General features: G+C 37.5%; 1 pseudogene; it reads right to left on the bottom strand.

Annotated features, from left to right (window-relative positions):
* Window positions 1-50: 50 nt before the first annotated feature.
* Window positions 51-26939, bottom strand: LOC148006559 (eukaryotic translation initiation factor 1 pseudogene; annotated as a pseudogene).
* Window positions 26940-27589: the final 650 nt, after the last annotated feature.

Below are 27589 nucleotides of genomic sequence, written 5' to 3' on the forward strand. Positions count from 1 at the left end.
CTACTCATTGCAAGGAAATCTTCACTTAAGCTTCAGAGAGCCACAAGCACTTAAAATCCATAAATCTTCAGCTGATTGTCCTTAGCCAGTCCAATTTCTATCAGGAACTGTCATATATTCTTGTTCTGGTCATCTTGTAACTGAATTATTTCTCCATATTCTGCATGTTCAATTACAGTACCATTGCCAGCAAATTTCTTCTTAGATGCCTTCACTAGTTTCTTTCTTTAAATTTTTTATTAGATATATTTCTTTTCTTATATTTCAAATGTTATTCCCTGTCTGAGTTTCCTGTCCACAGCCCTCTTCTCCTCCACTCCCCCTCACCCATAGAGATATTCACTCTATACATTGTCCTTATTGCCCTCACCCTCATATTCCCCTGCACTGGGGTTCCCACCTTGACAGGACCTATGGCTTCCCCTTCGCCTGATGTCCCAACAAGGCTATTCTCTGCTAAATATAAAGTTGGAGCCCTGGGTCAGTCCATGTATAGTCTTTCTGTAGTTGTTTAGTCCCTGGAAGCTCTGGTGTATTGGCATTGTGGTTTTTATGGGGTTGCAAGCTCCTTCAACTCTTTCAATACTTCCTCTAAATTCCCGAAGGGTGTCCTGTTCTCAGTTCACTGGTGTGCTGCTAGTACTTACCTTTGCATTGGACATGCTCTTGAAATGTATCTCAGGAGAGATCTATATCCGGTCCCTTTCAGCATGTACTGTTTAGCTTCATCAATCGTACCTAGATTTGGTGGCTGTAAATATATGGTCCACATGTGGGGTAGGTTTGAATGGCCATTCCTTCTGTCACTGCTCTACACTTTGCTTCCACAACCCCTCCCATGGATAATTTGTTCCCCTTCTAAGGAGTATGATCATCCGTATTTTTGTCCTCCTTCTTGAGCTTCCTGTGGTCTGTGGATTGCATCTTGGGTAATTCGAGATTTTTGGCTAATATCCACTTAACAATGTTTGCATACCAAGTGTGACTTTTTGTGATTGAGTTACCTCACTCAGGATGATATTTTTTTTTCTTCATCATTATTAACTTCAGTATTTCAATATTTTCATTTCAATTGTTATTCCCTTTCCTGGTTTCTGGGCCAACATCCCCCTAACCCTTTCTCCTCCCCTTATCTATGTGTGTTCCCCTCCCCATCCTCAGCCCATTACCATCTTCCCCCAACAATCACGTTCACTGGGGGTTCAGTCTTGGCAGGACCAAGGGCTTCCCTTTCCACTGGTGCTCTTACTAGGCTATTCATTGCTACCTATGAGGTTGGAGCCCAGGGTCAGTCCATGTATAGTCTTTGGGTAGTGGCTTAGTCCCTGGAAGCTCTGGTTGGTTGGCATTTTTGTTCATATGGAGTATCAAGCCCCTTCAAGCTTTTTCAGGCCTTTCTAAGATTCCTTCAACGGGGGTCCCGTTCTCAGTTCAGTGGTTTAATGATTGCATTCGCCTATGTATTTGCTGTATTCTGGCTGTGTCTCTCAGGAGAGATCTACATCCGGTTCCTGTTGGCCTGTACTTCTTTGCTTCATCCATCTTACATAGTTTGGTGGTTGTAAATTTATGGGCCACATGTGGGGCTGACTCTAAATGGGTGTTCCTTTTGCCTCTGTTAACTTTGGCTCCCTATTCCCGCCCAAGGGTATTCTTGTTCCCCTTTTGAAGAAGAGTGAATCATTCACATTTTGTTCATCCTTCTTGAGTTTCATGTGTTCTGTGCATCTAGGGTAATTGGAGCATTTGGGCTAATATCCACTTACCAATGGGTTCATACCATGTGTGTTTTTCTGTGATTGGTTTACCTCACTCGGGATGGCACTTTCTAGTTCATTACATTTGTCTATGAATTTCATGATGTCATTGTTTTCGATTGCTAATTAGTACTCCATTTTGTAGATGTACCACATTTTTAATCAATTCCTCTGTTGAATGGCATCTGGCTTCTTTCCAGCTTCTGCCTGTTATAAATAATGCTACTATGAACATCGTGGAGCAGCATGAGTCTTTGTTGTTTATTGGAGCATCTTTTAGGAATATGTCCATGAGAAGTATAGCTGGGTTCTGAGTAACTGAAATGTCCTATTCTGAGGAACATCCAGAATGATTGGCAGACTGGTTGTACCAGTTTGTAATCCCACCAACAATGAAGGAGTGCTCCCCCTTCTCCACATCCTCCATAGCATCTGCTGTCTTCTTAGTTTTTGATCCTAGCCACTCTGTCTGGTGTGAGGTGGAATCTCAGGGTATTTGATTTGCATTTCCCTGATGACTAAGGATGTTGAATGTTTCTTAAGGTACCTTTTGGCCTTTGATAATGCTCAGCTGAGAATGTTTTGTTTAGCCCTGTACTGCATTTTTAATAGGGCTATTTGATTCTCTGGAGTCTATCTTCTTGAGTTCTTTGTATATTTTGGACGTTAGCTGTCTATCAGATGTAGTAGCATTGATAAAGATTTTTTCCCAATCTATTGGTTGCCATTTTGTCCTTATAATAGTGTCTTTTGCCTTACAGAAGCTTTGCAGTTTCATGAGGTCCCATTTGTTGATTCTTAATCTTACAACATAATTCCTTGGTGGTTTTTTCAGGAAATATTCCCCAGTGCCCACGTGTTCAAGACTCTTTCCCAATTTTTCTCTTAGTTTGAGTGTATCTGGTTTGATGTGTAGGTACTTGATCCACTTGGACATAAGCTTTGTACATGGTGATAAGAACGGTTAGATTTGCAATCTTCTACATGTTGACTCTCATTTAACCAGCACCATTTGTTGAAACTGCTATCTTTCTCCCATTGGATGGTTTTAGCTTCTTTTTCAAAGATCAAGTGACCATAGGTTTGTGGGTTCATTTCTGTGTCTTCAATTCTCTTCCACTGATCTATCTGCCTGTTGCTGTGCCAATAACATACCGTTTTTATGACGACTGCTCTGTAATACTGCTTGAAGTCAGGGATGTTGAGTCCTCGAGAAGTCCTTTTATTATTGATGATAGTATTCATTCTCCTGGGTTTTTTTTTTTAATTCCAGATGAATTTGCAAATTGCTCTTTCTATCGCTATAGAGAATTGATTAAGACTTTTGATGGGGATTGCATTGAATCTGCATATTGTTTTTGGCAAAATGGTCACCTTTACTATATTAGTCCTATCTATCCATGAGCATGGAAGCTTTTCCATCTTCGGATATCTTCCTCAATTTCTTTCTTCAGTTGTTTTAAGTTCTTGTCATACAGATCTTTCCCTCGCTTGAAATTTTTTATTATTGGGGACTATTATGAAGTATGTCATTTCCCTAATTTCTTTCTCAGCCTGTTTATCCTTTGAGTAGAGGAAGGCTACTGATTTGTTTGCATCAATTTTATACCCTGACAGTTTGGTGAGGTTGTTTAACTAGTTTCTTTTTATTGTAATCATCAGTGAACCCTTGGACCATTGTAAGGGTCTTCCTGTTTCTCTGTTGAATTCTTATAAGGAAATAATCCTCAGTTCCAGCAGGAAACAGATCATCACCCTTACTTGCATCATCAAACGGGTTTAAAGAGGGGAGGTTCTGTATAGCAGACCTACAATATGATTCCTTTCCTTTGTGGAAATTACCTGCTGAAGGCAGCTGTGGGAGAAGGCAGGTTGGGGTGGGGGTTTAGGGGTGGGGCTTAGTGTTGGGAAGCAGGGGGTTTGAGGGAGAGGCAGCTGAGTCCTCTGCATCACCTCAGTGACTAGGGTCCATAATTATTATTTTTAAGGTCTGGGTATTGACAAATTTGAAGTGTTGTAGACCCCAAATATATGTAGATACTTTTTTTTGACTCTTGTCTAATTTCATAAAGGTATCAAAATACACACTCAAGAGTGGAAGACACTGGTGAACTCAGGACACACAGAGGCAGAATTCCTCTAGGACCGGGCACTCCCTGTGTTTACCAGGAGTCCCACACCCGTGGATCCCGGCCCGCAGCAGCTCTCTGCTCCCAGACCCCATGGGAGAGAGACCTCACCGCCTGGTCAGGTGGGCACTCCTGAGGCTGCAGAGCAGAAGAGAACACCAAAACTGCCCACAACTGCCCACATCCCTGGCCCAAGAGGAAACTGTATAAGGCCTCTGGGTTCCCATAGGGGAGGGCCCAGGAGCGGCAGGACCCCTGCGCCTGAGACACCGCCGCCAGAACCTGAAGGAACAGACCGGATAAACAGTTCTCTGCACCCAAATCCCGTGGGAGGGAGAGCTAAACCTTCAGAGAGGCAGACACGCCTGGGAAGCCAGAAGAAACTGCACACTGCACACATTGCTGATTCCAGAGGAAAACACCAAACTCCATCTGGAACCCTGGTGCACTGAAGCTCCCAGAAACGTCAGCGCAGATCTTCTTGGTTGCTGCCGCTGCAGAGAGCTCGTGGGCAGTATCCCGCGAGCAAAATTGAGCCTTGGGACCACAGGTAAGACCAACTTTTCTGCTGCAAGTGGCCTGCCTGGTGAACTCAAGACACAGGCCCACAGGAACAGCTGAAGACCTGTAGAGAGGAAAAACTACACGCCCGAAAGCAGAACACTCTGTCCCCATAACAGGCTAAAAGAAAACAGGAAAACAGGTCTACAGCACTCCTGACACACAGGCTTATAGGACAGTCTAGCCACTGTCAGAAATAGCAGAACAAAGCAACACTAGAGATAATCTGATTGTGAGAAGCACAGGAACCCAAGCAACAGAAACCAAGACTACATGGCACCATCGGAGCCCAGTTCTCCCATCAAAACAAACATGGAATATCCAAACACACCAGAAAAGCAAGATCTAGTTTCAAAATCATATTTGATCATGACGCTGGAGGACTTCAAGAAAGACATGAAGAACTCCCCTAGAGAACAAGTAGAAGCCTACAGAGAGGAATCTCAAAAATCCCTGTAAGAATTCCAGGAAATCATAAATAAACAAGTAGAAGCCCATAGAGAGGAGTCACAAAAATCCCTGAAAGAATTCCAGGAAAACACAATCAAACAGCTGAAGGAATTAAAAATGGAAATAGAAGCAATCAAGAAAGAACACATGGAAACAACCCTGGATATAGAAAACCAAAAGAAGTGACAAGGAGCTGTAGATACGAACTTCACCAACAGAATACAAGAGATGGAAGAGAGAATCTCAGGCGCAGAAGATTCCATAGAAATCATTGACTCAACTGTCAAAGATAATGTAAAGTGGAAAAAGCTACTGGTCCAAAACATACAGGAAATCCAGGACCCAATGAGAAGATCAAACCTAAGGATAATAGGTATAGAAAAGAGTGAAGACTCCCAGCTCAAAGGACCAGTAAATATCTTCAACAAAATCATAGAAGAAAACTTCCCTAACCTAAAAAAAGAGATACCCATAGGCATACAAGAAGCCTACAGAACTCCAAATAGATTGGACCAGAAAAGAAACACCTCCCATCACATAATAGTCAAAACACCAAACGCACAAAATAAAGAAAGAATATTAAAAGCAGTAAGGGGAAAAAGGTCAAGTAACATATAAAGGAAGACCCATCAGAATCACACCAGACTTTTCTCCAGAAACTATGAAGGCCAGAAGATCCTGGACTGATGTCATACAGCCCCTAAGAGAACACAAATGCCAGCCCAGGTTACTGTATCCTGCAAAACTCTCAATTAACATAGATGGAGAAACCAAGATATTCCATGACAAAACCAAATTTACACAATATCTTTCTACAAATCCAGCACTACAAAGGATAATAAATGGTAAAGCCGAACATAAGGAGGTAGGCTATACCCTAGAAGAAGCAGGAAACTAATCGTCTTGGCAACAAAACAATGAGAAGAAAAGCACACAAACATAACCACACATCCAAATATGAATATAACAGGAAGCAATAATCACTATTCCTTAATATCTCTCAACATCAATGGCCTCAACTCCCCAATAAAAAGACATAGATTAACAAACTGGATACGCAAAGAGGACCCTGCATTCTGCTGCCTACAGGAAACACACCTCAGAGAGAAAGACAGACACTACCTCAGAGTGAAAGGTTGGAAAACAAATTTCCAAGCAAATGGTCAGAAGAAGCAAGCTGGAGTAGCCATTCTAATATCAAATAAAATCAATTTTCAACTAAAAGTCATCAAAAAAGATAAGGAAGGACACTTCATATTCATCAAAGGAAAAATCCACAAACATGAACTCTCAATCCTAAATATATATGCCCCAAATACAAGGGCACCTACATACGTAAAAGAAACCTTACTAAAGCTCAAAACACACATTGCACCCCACACAATAATAGTAGGAGATTTCAACACCCCACTCTCATCAATGGACAGATCATGGAAACAGAAATTAAACAGAGACGTAGACAGACTAAGAGAAGTCATGAGCCAAATGGACTTAACAGATATTTATAGAACATTCTATCCTAAAGCAAAAGGATATACCTTCTTCTCAGCTCCTCATGGTACTTTCTCCAAAATTGACCATATAATTGGTCCAAAAACGGGCCTCAACAGGTACAGAAAGATAGAAATAATCCCATGCGTGCTATCGGACCACCACAGCCTAAAACTGGTCTTCAATAACAATAAGGGAAGAATGCCCACATATACGTGGAAATTGAACAATGCTCTACTCAATGATAACCTGGTCAAGGAAGAAATAAAGAAAGACATTAAAGACTTTAGAATTTAATGAAAATGAAGGTACAACATACCCAAACTTATGGGACACAATGAAAGCTGTGCTACGAGGAAAACTCATAGCTCTGAGTGTCTACAGAAAGAAACAGGAGAGAGCATATGTCACCAGCTTGACAGCACACCTAAAAGCTCTAGAACAAAAAGAAGCAAATACACCCAGGAGGAGTAGAAGGCAGGAAATAATCAAACTCAGAGCTGAAATCAACCAAGAAGAAACAAAAACGACCATAGGAAGAATCAACAGAACCAAAAGTTGCTTCTTTGAGAAAATCAACAAGATAGATAAACCCTTAGCCAGACTAATGAGAAGACACAGAGAGTGTGTCCAAATTAACAAAATCAGAAATGAAAAGGGAGACATAACTACAGATTCAGAGGAAATTCAAAAAATCATCAGATATTACTATAAAAGCCTATATTCAACAAAACTTGAAAATCTGCAGGAAATGGACAATTTCCTAGACAGATACCAGGTACCGAAGTTAAATCAGGAACAGATAAACCAGTTAAACAACCCCATAACTCCTAAGGAAATAGAAACAGTCATTAAAGGTCTCCCAACCAAAAAGAGCCCAGGTCCACACGGGTTTAGTGCAGAATTCTATCAGACCTTCATAGAAGACCTCATACCAATATTATCCAATCTATTCCACAAAATTGAAACAGATGGAGCACTACCGAATTCCTTCTATGAAGCCACAATTACTCTTATACCTAAACCTCACAAAGACCCAACAAAGAAAGAGAACTTCAGACCAATTTCCCTTATGAATATCGACGCAAAAATACTCAATAAAATTCTAGCAAACCGAATCCAAGAGCACATCAAGACAATCATCCACCATGATCAAGTAGGCTTCATCCCAGGCATGCAGGGATGGTTTAATATACGGAAAAACCATCAACGTGATTCATTATATAAACAAACTGAAAGAACAAAACCACATGATCACTTCATTAGATGCTGAGAAAGCATTTGACAAAATTCAACACCCCTTCATGATAAAAGTCCTGGAAAGAATAGGAATTAAAGCCCATACCTAAACATAGTAAAAGCCATATACAGCAAACCAGTTGCTAACATTAAACTAAATGGAGAGAAACTTGAAGCAATCCCACTAAAATCAGGGACTAGACAAGGCTGCCCACTCTCTCCCTACTTATTCAATATAGTTCTTGAAGTTCTAGCCAGAGCAATCAGACAACGAAAAAAGATCAAAGGGATACAGATCGGAAAAGAAGAGGTCAAAATATCACTATTTGCAGATGATATGATAGTATATTTAAGTGATCCCAAAAGTTCCACCAGAGAACTACTAAAGCTGATAAACAACTTCAGCAAAGTGGCTGTGTATAAAATTAACTCAAATAAATCAGTTGCCTTCCTCTATACAAAAGAGAAACAAGCCGAGAAAGAAATTAGGGAAACGACACCCTTCATAATAGACCCAAATAATATAAAGTACCTCGGTGTGACTTTAACCAAGCAAGTAAAAGATCTGTACAATAAGAACTTCAAGACACTGAGGAAAGAAATTGAAGAAGACCTCAGAAGATGGAAAGATCTCCCATGCTCATGGATTGGCAGGATTAATATAGTAAAAATGGCCATTTTACCAAAAGCAATCTACAGATTCAATGCAATCCCCATCAAAATACCAATCCAATTCTTCAAAGAGTTAGACAGAACAATTTGCAAATTCATCTGGAATAACAAAAAACCCAGGATAGCTAAAGCTATCCTCAACAATAAAAGGACTTCAGGGGGAATCACTATCCCTGAACTCAAGCAGTATTACAGAGCAATAGTGATAAAAACTGCATGGTATTGGTACAGAGACAGACAGATAGACCAATGGAATAGAATTGAAGACCCAGAAATGAACCCACACACCTATGGTCACTTGATTTTTGACAAAGGAGCCAAAACCATCCAATGGAAAAAAGATAGCATTTTCAGCAAATGGTGCTGGTTCAACTGGAGGGCAACATGTAGAAGAATGCAGATCGATCCATGCTTATCACCCTGTACAAAGCTTAAGTCCAAGTGGATCAAGGACCTCCACATCAAACCAGACACACTCAAACTAATAGAAGAAAAACTAGGGAAGCATCTGGAACACATGGGCACTGGAAAAAATTTCCTAAACAAAACACCAATGGCTTATGCTCTAAGATCAAGAATCGACAAATGGGATCTCATAAAACTGCAAAGCTTCTGTAAGGCAAAGGACACTGTGGTTAGGACAGAACGGCAACCAACAGATTGGGAAAAGATCTTTACCAACCTACAACAGATAGAGGCCTTATACAAAGAACTCAAGAAGTTAGACCACAAGGTGACAAATCACCCTATTAAAAAATGGGGTTCATAGCTAAACAAAGAATTTACAGCTGAGGAATGCCGAATTTCTGAAAAAAACCTAAAGAAATGTTCAACATCTTTAGTCATAAGGGAAATGCAAATTAAAACAACCCTGAGATTTCACCTCATGCCAGTTAGAATGGCTAAGATCAAAAACTCAGGTGACAGCAAATGCTGGTGAGGATGCGGAGAAAGAGGAACAATTCCTCCATTGTTGGTGGGGTTGCAGACTGGTACAACCATTCTGGAAATCAGTCTGGAGGATCCTCAGACAATTGGACATTGAACTGCCTGAGGATCCAGCTATACCTCTCTTGGGCATATACCCAAAAGATGCCCCAACATATAAAAAAGACACGTGCTCCACTATGTTCATCACAGCCTTATTTATAATAGCCAGAAGCTGGAAAAGACCCAGATCCCCTTCAACAGAGGAATGGATACAGAAAATGTGGTACATCTACACAATGGATTATTACTCAGCTATCAAAAACAACGAGTTTATGAAATTCGTAGGCAAATGGTTGGAACTGGAAAATATCATCCTGAGTGAGCTAACCCAATCACAGAAAGACATACATGGTATGCACTCATTGATACGTGGCTATTAGCCCAAATGCTTGAATTACCCTAGATGCCTAGAACAAATGAAACTCAAGACGGATGATCAAATTGTGAATGCTTCACTCCTTCTTTAAAAGGGGAACAAGAATACCCTTGGCAGGGAATAGAGAGGCAAAGATTAAAACAGAGACTGAAAGAACACCTATTCAGAGCCTGCCCCACATGTGGCCCATACATATACAGCCACCCATATAGACAAGATCGATGAAGCAAAGAAGTGCAGACCGACAGGAGCCGGATGTAGATCGCTCCTGAGAGACACAGCCAGAATACAGCAAATACAGAGGCGAATGCCAGCAGCAAACACTGAACTGAGAATAGGACCCCCGTTGAAGGAATCAGAGAACGAACTGGAAGAGCTTGAAGGGGCTCAAGACCCCACATGTACAACAATGCCAAGCAACCAGAGCTTCCAGGGACTAAGCCACTACCTAAAGACTATACATGGACTGACCGTGGACTCTGACCTCATAGGTAACAATGAATATCGTAGTAAGAGCACCAGTGGAAGGTGAAGCCCTGGGTCCTGCTAAGACTGAACCCCCAGTGAACTAGACTGTTGGGGGGAGGGCGGCAATGGGGGGAGGGTGGGGAGGGGAACACCCATAAGGAAGGGGAGGGAGGAGGGGGATGTTTGCCCGGAAACCGGGAAAGCGAATAACACTCGAAATGTATATAAGAAATACTCAAGTTAATAAAAAAAAAAAAGGAGTGGAAGACAAACACTTTACATCTGATTGGTCATCGAGTCATTGCAAAACATCTTTTGGTGTTTCCTTTTCTTTTTAAAATAACTCTGTGCCTGTCTTTCCTTCCTTCTTTCTTTCTTTCTTTCTTTCTTTCTTTCTTTCTTTCTTTCTTTCTTCCTTTCTTGATGCTTTTCCATAGATACTGTTTTTCTTTTTTGGATTTTTTAAAAAATATTTTTATTCAAATTTTGATATCTATTTCAAATGTTATTCCCTTTCTTGGTTTGCCATCCATAGTCCCCTTGTCCCCCCTCTCATCTTCCATCCCACTTCTTCTATGAGGTTATTCCTGCTTTTGAAAACCCCAGTCCCTTCCAGCCTCCCAATCCTGACATTCCCCTACATTGGGGAATACAGCCCTGGCAGGACCAAGGGCTTCTCCTCACATTGGTGCCCAACAAGGCATACAGAACTTCAAATAGGAACAAAAAATAAATTCCTCACATCACAAAATGGTCAAAACCCTAAATGCACAAAACAAAGAAAGATATTTAAACAGTAAGGGATGACAGTAAATTAACGTACAAAGGCAGACCTATAAGAATTACACCAGACTTCTCACAGTGGCTATGAGAGCCAGAAAATCCTAGGCAGATGTCATCCAGATGCTAAGAGAAGGCAAATGCCAGCACAGGCTACTATGTCTAGCAAAACTCTCAAATAACCTTGATGGAGAAACCAAGATAATCCAAGAGTAAAGCAAATTGTCACCATAACATTCTTCAAATCCAGCCCACAAAATATAATAGATGGAAAACTCCAACACAGTGAGGAAAACTACACACTAGAAGAAGCAGGAAAGTAATCTTCTTGCAAGAAAACCAAAAGAAGAGAGTCACACAAACATAATTCTACCTCTAACAAGGAAAATAACAGGAAGGAACAATAACTATTCCTTAATATTTCTTAAGATCAATCAACCCAATTCCCCAAGAAAAAGATATCGACTACCATACATGGTATGTAAAAAGACCCAGCATTTTGCTGCATACAGGAAACAACCTCAAACACAAAGAGAGGTACTAACTCAGAGTAAAAGACTGGAAAACCAATTTCCACAGAAATGGTTCAAAGAAACAAGCTAGTGTATCCATTCTAATATCAAATAAAATTGAGGTTCAACCAAAAGAAAATGAATGACATTTCATATTCATCAAAAAATTCCACCAGGTTGAACTCTCAGTCTTGAATATGTTCCAAATGCAAGGTCACCTACATTCATAAAGGAAACCTTAATAAAGCTCTTAGCACCCATTGTACCTTACACCATAATAGAGGGAGACTTCAATATACTACTCTCATCAATGGTCAGATCATGGAGGCTAAATGGAAACATATAGAAACTAAGAGATGATGAACCAAATGTATTTAACAGATATCTATAGAACACTTCATCCTAAAGGAAAATACCTTTTCTCAGTACGTCATGGTACCTTCTCTAAAATAGTCCATAAAATTGGACACAAAACAGGACTCAACAGATACAGGAAGATTCTAACGATTACATTCACACTGTGAGATCACCACGGACTAAGGCTGCTTTTCAAAAACAACAAAAATGACAGAAAGCCCTCATATACATGGAAGTTGAACAAAGATCTACTCAATGATAATTTGGTCAGGGAAGAAATAATGAAAGAAATAAAAGACGTTTTGGAAATTAATGGACAGGAAGAAACAACATACCCAAACTTATGGGACATGATGAAAGCAGTGCTAAGAGAAAAACTCATAGGTCTGAGTGCCTTCAAAAAGGAAAATGAGCAAGCAAACATTAGCAGTTTAACAGTACACCTAAAAGCTCTAGCACAAATAGAAACCAATACACCCAAGAGGAGTAGAAGGCAGGAATTAATCAAATTCATGGCAGACAACAACCAAGTAGAAACAAAAAGTAATATCTAAATAATCAACAAACCCAGTAGCTGGTTCTTTGAGAAAATCGACAATATAGATAAACCCTTAGTCAGCCTAACCAAAAGGCACAGAGTGTGTATCCAATTTAATAAAATCAGAAACGAAGAGGGAGACATAACAACACAATCTGAGGAAATTCAGAAAACCATCAAATTGTACTACAAAACCCTATAATCACCAAACTGGAAAATATGGATGAAATGGTAATTTTCTAGACAGATTCCAGTTTCCAAAGTTAAATCAGGATTAGATAAATTATCTAGGCTGTCCGATAATTCCTAAAGAAATATAAGCACTTCTTAAAATCTTCTGACCCAAGAAAGCACAGGGCCAGATGGGTTTAGGGCAGAATTCTCATAGACTTTCTGGAAGACCTCATACCAATATTGCCCAAACTATTACATAAAATAGAAACAGAAGAATCACCACCCAATTCCTTCGTTAAAGCCACAATTACGCTTATAGTTAAACCAAAGAAAGACCCAACACAGAAAGAGAACTTCAGACAAATTCCCTTTATGAGTACCCATGCAAAAAATACTCAATAAAATCTTGCAAACTGAATCCAAGAAAACAGCCCAATCTTATTGATTACTCCTGAAAGGTAAGCTAGCCTTTCTCTATCGATTTTATTCTATTTCAAGTTAAAATACAGTGAATTAGAACACCAGAAAATGTAGATTTTTTTCGCATATGACCATTCTATCTTAAATACAGTGCATAGGTCTATCTATGTTCTACAAATTTTTGCATGGCATCATTAAATAAGGAAATTTACTGTATTTACATGGTTCGTCTCTCCCTCTAGATTGATGCTTTTTAAATAATATTGTTGTATTTGCCTTTTAATCTGTATTAACATTCATTGACTTTATTTCGTCGCATTCAATTAATTTTTCTCTCTTGCTTCTCTTCATGTGCTTTTATTACACTTGTTCTTTCAAATTGAGTTTCTTTGATATTCAGTCAAGTAATCAGTAGATCCCTCTTATCACCTTTCCTCGTACTAGTCCACCATTCAGGTAACTATCTACAGGCTGATTCAGAAAACTTTTATCTCTGTGTATTGAAGTTAGACCTGAGGTTTTTCCTCTGTCACATCAAACTTTCTTTCTTCAGCAATTTATATTTCTTTTAATTTTTATGTCTTTGAATGGGATATTTTTCACAGTTATAATACGTTTTCTTTCTCAAACTTAGTCTCTTTGGAACAACATATTCAAAGTTAGTGATGACATGTAATCTTTCATTTGAATCAATTTAACTGTAAGTCTGAGGTTCATAGATCCTGGCTCTTTGTCATAAGAAAAGGTGATACTTTTTCCTTAAATAAGCTTTCTCTGGAGAGCCTTATCAGCTTACACTGCATACCTTAGACTTAGCAAGAGGCAGACAACCAGGGAGATGTCTTAATCCCCCTCCTTTTCAGGCTTTCTTTGTTTGTGTATAGTTACAAGTGTGATTGTGTCCCAAAGACAAGAGTGAAGTCCATAGACCCTCGAGTTATGAGACAGCAACCAAAGTAGAAAAGACAATGCTCTGGTTAAAGAAGGAGTTTTTAGACAATAAGATGCTTTTGTCTAGAAAATAAGACCATGTGCCCATGGGCTAAAAATGATGGTAAAGATAAAAGATTTGAATTGCAAACTTAGCGACCTCTTCTTCATCCCAGGCTTGGAATTGTATCTATCACGTAACATCATTTATTCCAATGTCAATTGGGAGTTAACTTTCAGAAAAAGTTAAGTTTATGATGTAATATTTGGTTGTGCCTATGGCTGGAACTTCTGATTCAGGACTGTCCTGTCTGAATCTCATTTTGCTGTAGATATTGCTACCATCTCCTATGATCTATAGAATATCCTGATTCTCTTATTAATTAAGTGTTTTCCAAGTACTGTTGTTCAAAGGTGTCTATTGATAAATTTTAGTTGTATGGTTTATGTTCAGGATCAGAGCAAGAAATATAAAAAATGGCAAGGATCTATAATATACTTTAGTCATGACTTCCTCAGAACTGAATCTGGAACTTTGCAGAATAGAGGACAATACATGTAAGGCAATTAAAACTGTCTGCTCTGTACTATAGTTTTCTAGGTAATGCTAGCTACACCTACCAAATATATGCCGGTTTCTATTATTTTTATTTCCTGTCTCCCCATCATCTCCATTCCAAAGAATCCTTCCTTTCATTTCACTCCATAGAGGACTCCTAACATGTATTCTGGTTTCTCAGATTGTGCCTTTCCCAAATACCCTTGCCTTTCTTTCCTACATGCAAAGTTCACATTAAAATGCTTCTGTAAACAGAGGACTTGATCATCCTCAAAGGCTTATAACTTCACATTATTTGTAGGGAAAAAATTGAAGGCTTGGAATTAAGACATGTGGTCCTGATTTTTCAGATCTAACCCCTTGACACCTGGATCAAAAATTTCAGTCCCTCACACTACTATTATATCAGGAGCAGTAGGAAGTACCAACTTGCTCTGTCCAAATTTTCTTGTCAAATAAACTGAGAGTTTGTCTATCATAGAAAATGTAATGTTCCCATTCAGTATTCATGAGTGCCAATCTCTTTAGTCAACCTTGCCTAGAGTTCTTCCACAGCCTAACCCCTCAGGACCCAGATACAAAGGAAAGATAATTGGGCTTTTGTAATACCTCATCAGGGAAGTCAGAAGATATTTTAAGTGAAACAATTATACTTAATATTTACTAATTAATGATGAATATTTCAAACTCTCAAATCTCTTAGTCCTGTATTTTTGTATTCATATTTATAGCATTGATAGTATTTTAGTACTAATTTTTTATGTCAGATAAAGCACTAAATGTGCATTATCCATACTTACAGTCTTAATAGTTGTCTTTAAGTTGTGTGATTTCTAAATATTTCCTGGTATTGATACACATTTAAGGGGAGTATACAAACTCTTTGTATGCACAAGATGATACATTCAAGTAGGTAAAATTTGGAACTGACCTTGCCCCACAGGTCACTATACTCAGATTTCTTGGGGGAGAGAGATGGACTCTAAGAAGTGCACAGGGGTGATGACCACTTCTGTTCACATTACTGGCCCAAGAGGAACCAGCCAGAAGCAGTTTGGATGTTGGAACCTAGGAACAATCAGGAACAGGTTTTCTCTGGTTTCTGCCTGTGCCTGGAGCTGAAAGCTGGTCCAGGAGCACTGACAAAGGTTAGATCAGAAGTAAGACCACCACTTCTGCTCTGAGGGACCATCCTGGATACCTCAGAACATAGGAATTGTAAAGCAGTCTGGGAAATGTTCCCTCCACATTGTGGTTTCTCTCAGAGCTGACCTTGTTACACATCTCCGCTGGGGAGAGAGCTGGACTCTGAAATGATGATAATCCTGAGAGCACACGTCAAACCACCACTTTTGCCCCCCCCCCCCTTTCTGGGCCTAGGGGAATCAGACTGGAGACATTTGGACAGAGGCACCAAACAACAGTCTTGGACAGGATACTTTTGGTTTCTGCCTGGGCCCAGATCTGACATTGTGACACAGCTCTCTATACCCAGATCTCAGTGGAAATAGTCAGTCTCCAGGAGTGCTAAAATAGAGGCTTACATGAGTGTCAAGCTATATTAAGAGATAGCAAGACCAGCTAACAGCAGAGATAACCAGATGGCAAGAGGCGTGTGTAGTACCATAAAGAACAGAAATCAACACTACTTGGGAACATCAGAACACAGTTCTCCCACCAGAGCAAATATTGGATATCCCAACGCACCAGAAAAGCAAGATTTGTATTTAAAAATCATATCTCATGAAGAAGATAGAGGACTTTAAGTAGGGCATAAATAACTCTCATAAAGATATACAGGACAACACAGGTGAACTAGTAGAAGTCCTTAAAGGAAACACAAAAATCCTTTAAGAAATGATAGGAAAGCAACCAAGCTGGTGAAGGAATTGAACAATACCATACAGGATTTAAAATAATAATAGAAACAATAAAGAAAACACAAAGGAGACAACCCTGGATATATAAAACCTAGGAAAGAGATCAGGAGACATAGGTGCAAACATCAGCAACAGAATTCAAGATAGAAGACAGAAGCTCAGGGGCAGAATATACCTTAGAAAACATTGACATTACCATCAAAGATAATGTAAATTGCAATAACTAACCCAAAACATGCAGGAAATTCAGGACACATTAAGAAGGACCAGGAAGTATCCTTAACAAAATTATAGGAAAAAAACTTCCCTAACCTAAAGAAAGATGCCCACAGACATACAAGATACCAACAGCACTCCAAATAGATTGGACCAGAAAAGAAATTCCTCCCTTCACATAATAATCAAAACAGCGAATGCACAAAACAAAGAAACATATTAAAAGCAGTAAGGAATAACGTCAAGTAACATATGAAGGCAGACCTAACAGAATTACACCAGACATCTCAGTGGAGATTATGAAAGTCAGAAGTTCCTGGGCAGATGTCATGCAGACCCCAAGAGAAGACAAAAGCCAGCCCAGGCTACTATGTCCAGAAAAACTCTCAACTAACATAGATGGAGAAATCAAAATATTCTAAGAGAAAACCAAATTTGCTCAATATCTATCCACAAATCCGGCTCTACAAAGAATAATAGATGGAAAACTCTGACACCAGGTGGGAAACTACATTCTAGGAAAATCCAGAGAATAATCTTGCAACATACCCAAAAGAAGTGAGCCACACAAACATAATTCCGCTTCTAACAACACACATAACCGGAGACAACAATCTCTATTTAATAATATCCCTGAACATAAATGGACTCAATTTCATAAAAAAAGACATAGATTAACTGTCCGGATATTTAATGAGATATTTTGATGCAACATTTTGATGCATAGATAAAACACACCTCAGTGACAAAGACAGACGCTATTCAGAGTAAAAGGCAGGAGAACAATTTTCCTAGCAAGTAGTCCCAAGACACAAGCAGGAGTAGCCATTCTAATATTCAATAAAATATACTTTCTATCAAAGTTATCATAAAAGATAAGGAAGGACACTTCATATTCATATCATTAGAGGAAAAATCCTCTAAGATAAACTCTTAATACTGAATATTTATGTTTCAGATGAAAGGGCATCTATAATCACAATAGAAATCTTAATAAAGTTCAAAGCACACATTGTACACATTGTAAGGGCAAAAAATAGTTTGAGACTTCAACACACCATTCCCTGCAATGGACTGATCGCGGAATGAGAATCTAAACAGAGACATAGAGAAACTAACAAAAGTTATGAAACAAATGGATTCAAAAGATATCTATAACACTTTTCATCCTAACAGAAAAGGATATCCTTTTTTCCTCAGCAAATCATAATATCTTCTTTAAACCTGACCTTATAATTGGTGATAAAACAGGCTTCAACTGATACAAGACGATTGAAGTAATGCCATGCATCATTTCAAATCACCACGGACTGAATTATTTTTTTTAAATAACAACAAGAACAACAGAAAGCTCATGATCACATGCAAGCTGAGCAATGTTACATTCAATGATAACTTTGGGAAGACATTATAAACTTTTTAGAATTTAATGCAAATGAATGTACAACATACCCAAACTTATGGGTCACAATAAAAGGATTAAAAAGAGGAAAGTTTATAGCTCTATGTGCCTCTAAAAAATAGAGAAAGCTTACACTAGTGGCTTGACAGAACATATAAAAGCTCTAGAAGAAAAGAAGCCAATACACCCAAGAAAAGTAGAAGGCAGGAAATAATCAAAATCACTGTTAAACCAAGTAGAAGCAAAAAGGACTATACAAAGAACAACAAAATGAGAAGGTTTTTCTTTGAGAAAATGAAGAAGATAGATAAACCCTCAGCCAGACTAACCAGAGCTCACAGAGGGAATCCAAATTAACAAAATAAGAAATGAAAGGGAGATTTAACAGAAACTGAAGAAATTTATAAATCATCAGATCCTACTGCAAAAGCCTATATTCAACAAAACTGGAAACTCTGGATGAAATGGACAATATTCTACACAGATACGAGATTTCAAAATTAAATCAGGATCAGATAAAGCATCTAAACAGTTCCATAACTAAGAAAGTAATAGAAGCAGTTATTAAGAATGTCTCAACAAAAAAGCAGAGGACCAGGTATGCTTAGTGCCAAATACTCTCAGACCTTCATAGAATACCTCATACCAACTATTCCATAGAATAGAAATAGAAGGAACATTATATATTCCTACTATGAAGCCACAATTAAAATTATACCTAAACTACACAAAGAAATAATAACTTCAGGCCAATTTCCTTTATGAATTCTTAAAAAAAAGTACTTAATAAAGTACTTAATAAAAAGTACTTAATAAAATTCATAGGCAGATGGAATGAACTATAAAATATCATCCTGAATGTGGTTACTCAACCACAGAAAAACACACTTGGTATGCACTCATTGATAAGTGAATATTATCCAAAAAGTTCAAATTACCCAAGATGCAATCTAAAGACCACAGGAAGCTCAAGAAGAAAGATGACAAAATGCAGATGTTCTCAATCCTTCTTAAAAGGGGGAAAATATTCATAAGAAGGGACATGGAAGCAAAGTTTAGAGCAGTGACTCATGGAATGGCCACTCAGAGCCTGAGATATATATGTATATATATATATATATGTATATATATATATGTATATATATATATGTATATATATATATAAAATTTAAAAAAAACTAGTTAAGATTGATGAAGCTAAAAAAGGCATTAGGAAAGGGAATGGATATAGGCCTCTCCTGAGAGACACATCCAGAGCATGTCCAATACAGAGGTCAATACTAGCAGCAAACAACCGATTAGAGAATAGGACCCCCTTGGCAGGAATTAGAGGAAGTATTGAAAGAGTTGAAGGAGCTTGCAACCCCATAAAAACAACAATGCCAACCAAACAGAACTTGCAAAGACTAAACAATTACCAAAAGTCTATACATGGTCTGATCCAGGGCTCCAACTAGAGATGTTGCAGAGAATAGCCTTGTTGGGCACCAGTGGAAGGGAAAGCCCTTGGTCTTGCCAAGGTTGGACCCCTAGTGCATGGGAAAATTGGGTAGGGCAATAAGGGGTTTTTATAGGGGAAATACCCATATGGGGGAGGGTGATGGGGGGGGGAATGGGGGCTTTTGGACAGGAAACCTGGAGGGGGAATAATCTTTGAAATGTAAGTAAAGATATATATGTTAAAAAAATTTTAAAAAATTCTCACAAACAGAATCCAAGAACATATCAAAATGATCATGCATCATGATGAAATAGGCTTCATCCCATGGATGCACATATGTTAAAATACAGAAATCCATCAAAGTAATCCAGTATATAAACAAATTCAAATGAAAAAACACATGACCATCTCATTAGATGCTGAGAAAGCATTTGAAAAAATTCAACACCCCTTCATTTTAAAAGTCTTGGAAATATAAGGAGAATAAGGATTATACCTAAACATAGTAAAAGCGATATATAGCAAACCTGAAGGCAACATCAAACTAAATGGAGAGAAACTTGAAGCAATCCCACTAACATCAGGAACTAGACAAGGCTGCCTACACTCTCCCTACCTATTCATCATAGTACTAGATGTCCTATTCTGAGGAATCAGAGAACGAACTCAGGTCAACTGACACAAATATGAAAGGAAGGAGTTAAAAAAAATCACTATTTGCAGATGACATGATAGTATACATAAGTGTTCAGAAAAGTTCTACTAGAGACCTCTTAAGCTTAATATACAACTTCAGCAAATTAGCTGGATATAATATTTGCTCAAAAATGTGTAGCCTTCATTACTCAAAGGATTAACAAGCTGTAAAAGAAATTAGAGAAAAGACACCCTCACAGTATTCATAAATAATATGAAATTCCTTGGTGTGACCCTAACCAATCACGTGAAAGATATGTATGACAAAACTTTAAGTCTCTGAAGAAAGGAATTGAAGAAGATCTCAGAAAATGGATAGATCTCCAATGTTCATGGATTGGGAGGAATAATATTTTGTAAATGGACATTTGGCAAAAAAAAATCTGCAGTTTCAATGCAGTGTCCATCAAAATTCCAAATCAAGTTTTCATAGTGTTAGAAAGAGCAATTTGCATATTCATTTTGAATAACAAAATAGCAACAACCAAAAAAAAAAAAAGCGAGAATAGCTATAACTATCATTAACAGTAGAACAACTTCTGGGGAAATCAAAATCCTCAATCTCAATCTGCATTATAGACCAATAGTGATAATAACTTTAAAGAACTGGTACAGAGACAGGCTGTTAGATCATTGGAATAGATTTGAAGACCCAGAAATGAACCCACAAACTTATGGTCACTTGATCTTCAACAAAGAGCTAAATCCATCTAGTGGATAAAAGATAGCACTTTTTGTATGGTGCTGGTTCAACTGACTCTCAGCATGGAAAAAATGCACATTGGTCCATCCCTATCTCCATGTTCAACTCTTAACTATATGTGGACCTAGGACCTCCACATAAGACAGATACACTCAAATAAACACAGTAAATTGGGGAAGGGCCTTGACCACATGTACCCTGGTGAAAAAGTTCTTGAAGAGAACAATAGTGACTCATGTTCTAAGATCAGAATTGAGAAATGGTATTTCCTAAAATTGCAAAGCTTATGTTAGGCAAAGGAAAATGTCTCTAGGACAAAATGGCAACCAAAAGATTGGGAAAATATCTTCACCAATCCTACACCTGATAGTGGGCTAAGATCCCACTAGACAAGGCTGCCTACCCTCTCCCTACCTATTCATAATAGTGGGCTGATAGTGGGCTAAAAAATAAAGAAGGTAAACACCAGAGAATCAAATAACACTAATAAAAATGGAGTACAGAGTTAAACAAAGAATTCTCAGCAAAGGAATATGGAATGACTGAAAAGTATTAAAGGGAATGTTCAACATCAGGGAAATGCAATTCAAAACAACAGTAAGATTCTACTTCACACCAGACATAATGGTTAGATCAAAATGTCAGGTGACAACAGATGCTGGAAAGGATGTGGAAAAAGAGGATCACTCCTCCATTGTTGGGATTCTAGAAAATAAGACACATTAGCATGGTGTCCATCTGCTAAAGATGATGCTAAAGGAAAAGGGTTTGAATTGCCAACTCAGTGACATCTTTCATGGCTGAAGATTTGATTTGTATCTATAACATGTGATAAGTTATTCTAAAGACAGTTGGGGGATAATTTTCAAAAAATATCTGGTGTAATATCTGGTTGTGCTGATGGCTGGAACTTCTTAGTCAGGACTGTCCTGTCTGAATCTCATTTTGTTGTTGATATGAAAACAATCTTTAATGATCTATAGAATATCCTGCTTCTGCTATTAATTCAGTACTGGTGTTCAGTATTAATTTTCAGTACTGCTGTCCCTGTGTGTCTGTTGATAGGTTTTGGTTGTATGGTTTATGTGAACTACAAAATACTTTAGTCATGTTTTGTTCAGAAAGCTTTGGCTGAACCGAGGACACTACATCTAAGGGAATTAAAATTGTCTCCTCAGTACTATAGATATCTGGGCAATGTTAGATACCCCTACCAAATATAACTCTGATTTATGTTATTTTACTATCCTGTCTTCCCATCATCTCCCGATATCCTTCCACAACCAAAGAATCTTTCCTTTCATGTCATTCCTTAAAGGGTTCCTAGCACATAGTCTGGTTTCTCATCCTGGGCACTTTCCCAAATATGCATGCCATTCTTTGTTACATACAAAATTCAAATTAAAATGCTTCTGTAAATACAGCAACTGGATGTCTATCCTCTATGGCTTATAATCTCAATTTGTTTCTAGGGAAAACATTTGAAGACTTAGATTTAATGACTAGGGTCCTAATTGTTTAGATCTATCCAATTGACACATGGATCAAAAATTCTAGTCCTTTGTAGTGCTATTATATCTGGGGTAGCGGAAGTCCCATCTTGTTCTGTAATTCTTGTCACATCAACTGAGAATTTATCTATGGTAGAAAAATAAGAAGTGTTCCCATTTCAGTACTCATGAGCACCAATCCCTTTAGTCAACATTGTCTAAAGTTCTTCCAAAGCATAACTCCTTAGGTCCCAGATATATAGGGCAGATACTTGGGCTTTTGGTGATACCTCATCAGTGAAGTCAGAAGATATTTTAACTGATAATTAAATATTTACTAGTACAAGGTGAATATTTCAAACTCTCAAATATCTTAATCCTGTACTTTTTGTATTGATATCTATGGTATTAACAGTATTTTTGTACTAATTTTGAGCTCTGGATCTCCATTATCTATCCGTACAGTCTCAATACATGTCTTTACATTATCTGCTTTGCTAAATATTTCCTGGAGTTAGGGATTCTCATTTAAGGGGAGGAGTTAAACTCTTTATATGTACGTGATAAGTTTGAGGGGATACAATTCTTTTCCTCTTTCTGACTTTGTTTTCTTCTAACCATACTTAGGAAATATTTGTTGGCCTTTCTTTCTCATATTAATCATTGCTATAGAGAGTTGTCCAGGCCATTGTTTTCCTATTCATCTGTCTCCGAAATAATAGAATAAATTTCTAAAATGTCCAAATTTGTACATATTACATATCCCTAAATCTAGCTTGATTCATGCTTTTCCATTCTGTTGCCATCTGTGTATTGAGACTTGACTCCTCTTGTCAAGTGATAGTGTTATCTCTGTTCTTGGGTTTGGATCATTGGAACAATTTCCCTCATGCTCCTTTGAGAAAGAAAGACATACATCTTTATTTTAAATCTCAGCTGTCTTTTTTCTAAGACATGCCCATTTTATCCTAGAAGCTTTTTGGAAAACAAGAACTGCCAGAGAATCATGAACATTGGAAATCTTGTCTTGGTGGAGACTTGATCTCTGAGTATTTTCAGAATGTTTCCATACAGAATATGCGATTTCTTGGAGCAATTGTTTTCTAAAATATGCCTTCATTAGACAGTAGATGTGGTTTGCAGATTTCCTACAAACTTCACATATTATTTCATATTTTAGTATTGAACAACTTTTCCCTTTTCAGTTTAGACCTCAAAGATAATTGTGGCAAGTAATAAGTATGTTATTGATGTATTTGTATTGTGTATGGATTTTTCTGCCAAATAAATTAAGTTATCACACCCACAATTAATCTCATTGAAGTTCTTAGTACTCAGAACAAACACAGCAGTATTCTTTGCCAGAATATAACTGCAGTGGCCACTAAAACATTTCTTATTGTTAGCATTTTTCTCTTCTGACATTCCATGAGTCAGGCTTTGACTGTTCAAAACTCTTACTCAAATCTTCAATAGACAACATAGAAAGGAGTGTTCTACTTTCTGGATTTATCAATATCAGTCCAAACATTCTTTTAACATTGTTCAGAGTTCGTCATAGTTCTAACCCCCATGGGCCTTGAGATGTCATAGGACCTTGGGTAACATTGTATCAGGAAGGCTAGAAAAGATATTTCCTGAATATGTTTTGTACTAGAATATACTTCAATGTATTCTGCAAATTCTGAAGCATATAACTCTTTTAATACTGGCTTGAATGATGTTAATATTTTAATGTTAATATATAATGTCAGCAACAACACTGTCTGTGGCTTATTTTGAAGAAGAATTCCTAATGCTTCTGAGTTTATAGACTTCTGACTTTATAGACATATAGCTGTATTTGTGAATCATACATAATTGGATGTCTTTCTAAATACATTCTGCAATTGATACATAGGTAAGATCATGTGAGAGACGTTGTCCAACTCTATCTGCATCATCAGAACTTCACGTAGAAAACTTCTTTTACTGTTTCTGTGTATGTTTTCCTTTAGTCACAGTTAAGATCTACTTGATGTACAAAGATTCTTTGGTTTATTAATCCTTACACTGGGCAGATTATCAGTTTATATATTACCAAATGAATTCTCTTGGCTCTTGATGAGCAAATGTTTGTGGGCATATCTCATTAAAATCTCCACTGGTTAGCCACAGGTTTCTGATTTTAAGGCAGGAATTTACAGATAAACAAATTCAACAATTATTTTCATTCATTACCTGTAACCTTGTATTAGGAGTGTGCCCTATCTATAAACCTAGTAGCTTTCAGTGACTGCTTTGATTACTGATGATGTCCAGCAAATTATAAACTTTAATATCCAAGGTAATAACATTTTACATGATTTCTTTGTAATTTCAAACTGTTCCTTTAGAATCAATATACTATTCTCAACGGCAAAGTAAGAGAAGTTAGTCTGAAGAAGTATTAGAACCCACAAGAGTGCCATATTTATCCCATCAGTCAACAACACCCAGACATGACCTGCAAGCCAAGTTGTGAAAGCTATTGCAGTGGATATTGTCAGTGCGTTGTTTCCTATAGTGTCACAGTGGTAATTTTGACAGAAATACTAGGCCAAGATATACTACTTTCTTAGGCTCCCTTTTCTTCAAATGCATGTGCAGAGCAGGTAGTCAAGGCTGGTACACTAGTTAACATACAAAGTACCTTCTGTATGTTATCACTGTGTATATTGCTATCAGCATCTTATTGCTCTCCTCTTCAGCGGAATGGTAAATTCTGAAGTTGATCAATGGTTTGATAATTCCAGCTTCTATGGTGATCCATTACACAGAGGGTGTCTCTGTATTATATAATAAAAATTATAGTGTATTCTGAATTATTCTTGGGTCATTGTGTACCTAAACAATAATCACAATAATAACAATGATGAGAATAACAACAAAGTGCTTCCAATTTCTATATTCAGATCTTGTGTACAAGAAACTTTCTGAAATCAAGTGTTTCAGGAATTATTTCTTTTGATATTGGCTGATGTTCCAGATACTAATGTTCTTATTTACAGCTACTATTGCTATGGTGAATGAACTAGATCAAAAGCGACTTGAGGAGAAAAGGCTTTATTTGATGTATACTTTGATAGTATCATCCACCACTGTCAGAAAAGCAAAACAGGAACACAAACAGTAAAGGTACATGGATACAAGAGGTTATGAATAGGCTATGGAGAGTTGATGCTTTCTAACTTGCAACCAATGGCTTGCTTTATCTTCTTCTTATAGAATCCATGATTCTGCAGGTAGTTGTGGGCACATCCTCAAAGGGATAGTTCTTTCTCTTCATGCTGTTATAAATAAAATATCCTGCAAATTTTCATTTAGCTTGATCTTATTAAAGAGATATTTTTCTGTACTGGGACTTCCCTCTCTCCAATAAAATTAATTTGTTCCAAGTTTCAGTAAAATTAACCAGCAGACATATTGCTTTCTCAAGGAATCATTTTCACGTGTATTTATCACAACAACCTTCTCTTTTGTGTACACTGTATGTAAGAGCTATGTTTCGTGAATTCTCCAATGAGTTTGCCATAGTCTTTTACCTATCATTAAAGTTATTTTCTGTTTCAGACACATCTTCTCTAACACATCATTAGTGTTTTCTTTATGGCATTTTTGTTTTTCTCTATGTAATCTTCATTAAACATGGCTATTGCATCACACTCTATTCAGTGTCCCTCAAATCCACTTTTCTGTTTACAACACTTGCCCTTCCAAATGTATCATACTATGGTTGTTTACACCACTCTGCACTTCATGTTAATATCTGCAAGCTGAGTCAGACAATTTTGAATTCCTCTGTGTAAGAGGTTAGCATCTGTTCTGCCTTCTGTCACATCCAAACATCTCTATCTTTACAGTTTGATTTTTCTCATGTATCTTAAGTTGTTTGGATTCTAGTATGGGATCTTTACCACAGATTTAATATGAGCTGTCTTTTAAACTTTCAGATGGGAAACTACTGTATGCGTCTAATCTTTCATTCAATTTAGCTTCATGTCAGAAGATAGAAGAAGAAGATGAATATCCCTCTTCTGTTCCTGTGACTCCCTACACAAGCAAACTCCTTTTGATCAAAATTACCCACCTAAGTTAAATATCATATTATAAATGCCTGCAGCCATATAACATGTAATGTGTCTTAGGTGTCCTTTTTCAACACATTTTATGTATTTTAGGAGTTTGTTACAACTGGGCTAATACTCTCCCACAGATGTATATGAGTGAAGTCTAGAGACTTCAGAGAGATTCACTACCATCCAAAACATTTTATTCAATAGAAAAGAAGGTAGAATGGACTGCTGTTTGTTTGTTTCTGGGGAACAATTGTTGTATAATGGCTTCAGCACAAAGCCAAGCTGAAGGCATCTAGAAATAGCAGAGCTCTGCTAAGAAAATTTTCTTGATTTGTTCAGACATGATGGTGGAGCTTCACCAGAGGTATTAACATACTTAGCAAGCAAAAGGTGCCACTCTTTATAATGCTGAGCAAGGCTAGAAACATGATCCAAATGTTCCCGTCGTATCTTTTCTTTTTTCTATTTCTTATAGCCATCATCATCAAATCTCTGTCCATACCAAAACTACTCCTCATCTCAGGTTATCCTCTAAAGTAACCTACCACATCTTCAGGTTCCTCAGATCTGCCACTTCCTGCTTGTCCAGAGCTTTCTTCTTGGCTTACCATTTTCAGGTCTTTTGATTTGGCAGTAGATTTAGCTTATAAAACAATAACTGGATAAACTTCAATCTTTTTTCTTCTTATTTACCTTCTTCCTCATTTAGATCAAACACTGATAACATACTGGGTATTTCAAGTTGGATACTGAATGAACTAGGGAATAAAATCTAAATGTGGCAGCAATATATAGCAATAGTAGAAGACAACCTAGGATGCCATTAAAAAGAAGGATTGGATAGAGCAGCTGGAATTAATTCATTAGACACTTACTTTCTAAATAGCATTTTCTATTTCTATAAATGCTTAGTTTCATCTTATATTTCACTTTTATATCTACAAAGCACTTAGAATTTTATTTTACCTTAATTAAAAACAATAATTTGTCCTTACTTTCTTGATGGTTCTGCAAATTTTAGATATGGAAAGATGAAGGTGAATGTTTTAAAACAGTGTGGTACCATGATTGCCATGTTAGTTTATGTTGACTTGTGTTGTATATTTTATTATAAAAATTTTTAGATGCCTGGCACAAAGTTAAATCTATGTAGTTCAGTAGCCCTATAACCATGTCTGTCTACCCCAAACATACTGTTGAGCACAAAATAGAAAAATATTTAGGAAATTGGTATAAAGGCTCTGAGGGCTAGGAATCCGCT

This window comes from Rattus norvegicus, chromosome 3 (assembly GCF_021556685.1).
Source record: "Rattus norvegicus strain SHRSP/BbbUtx chromosome 3, alternate assembly SHRSP_T2T, whole genome shotgun sequence".
NCBI lineage: Eukaryota > Metazoa > Chordata > Mammalia > Rodentia > Muridae > Rattus > Rattus norvegicus.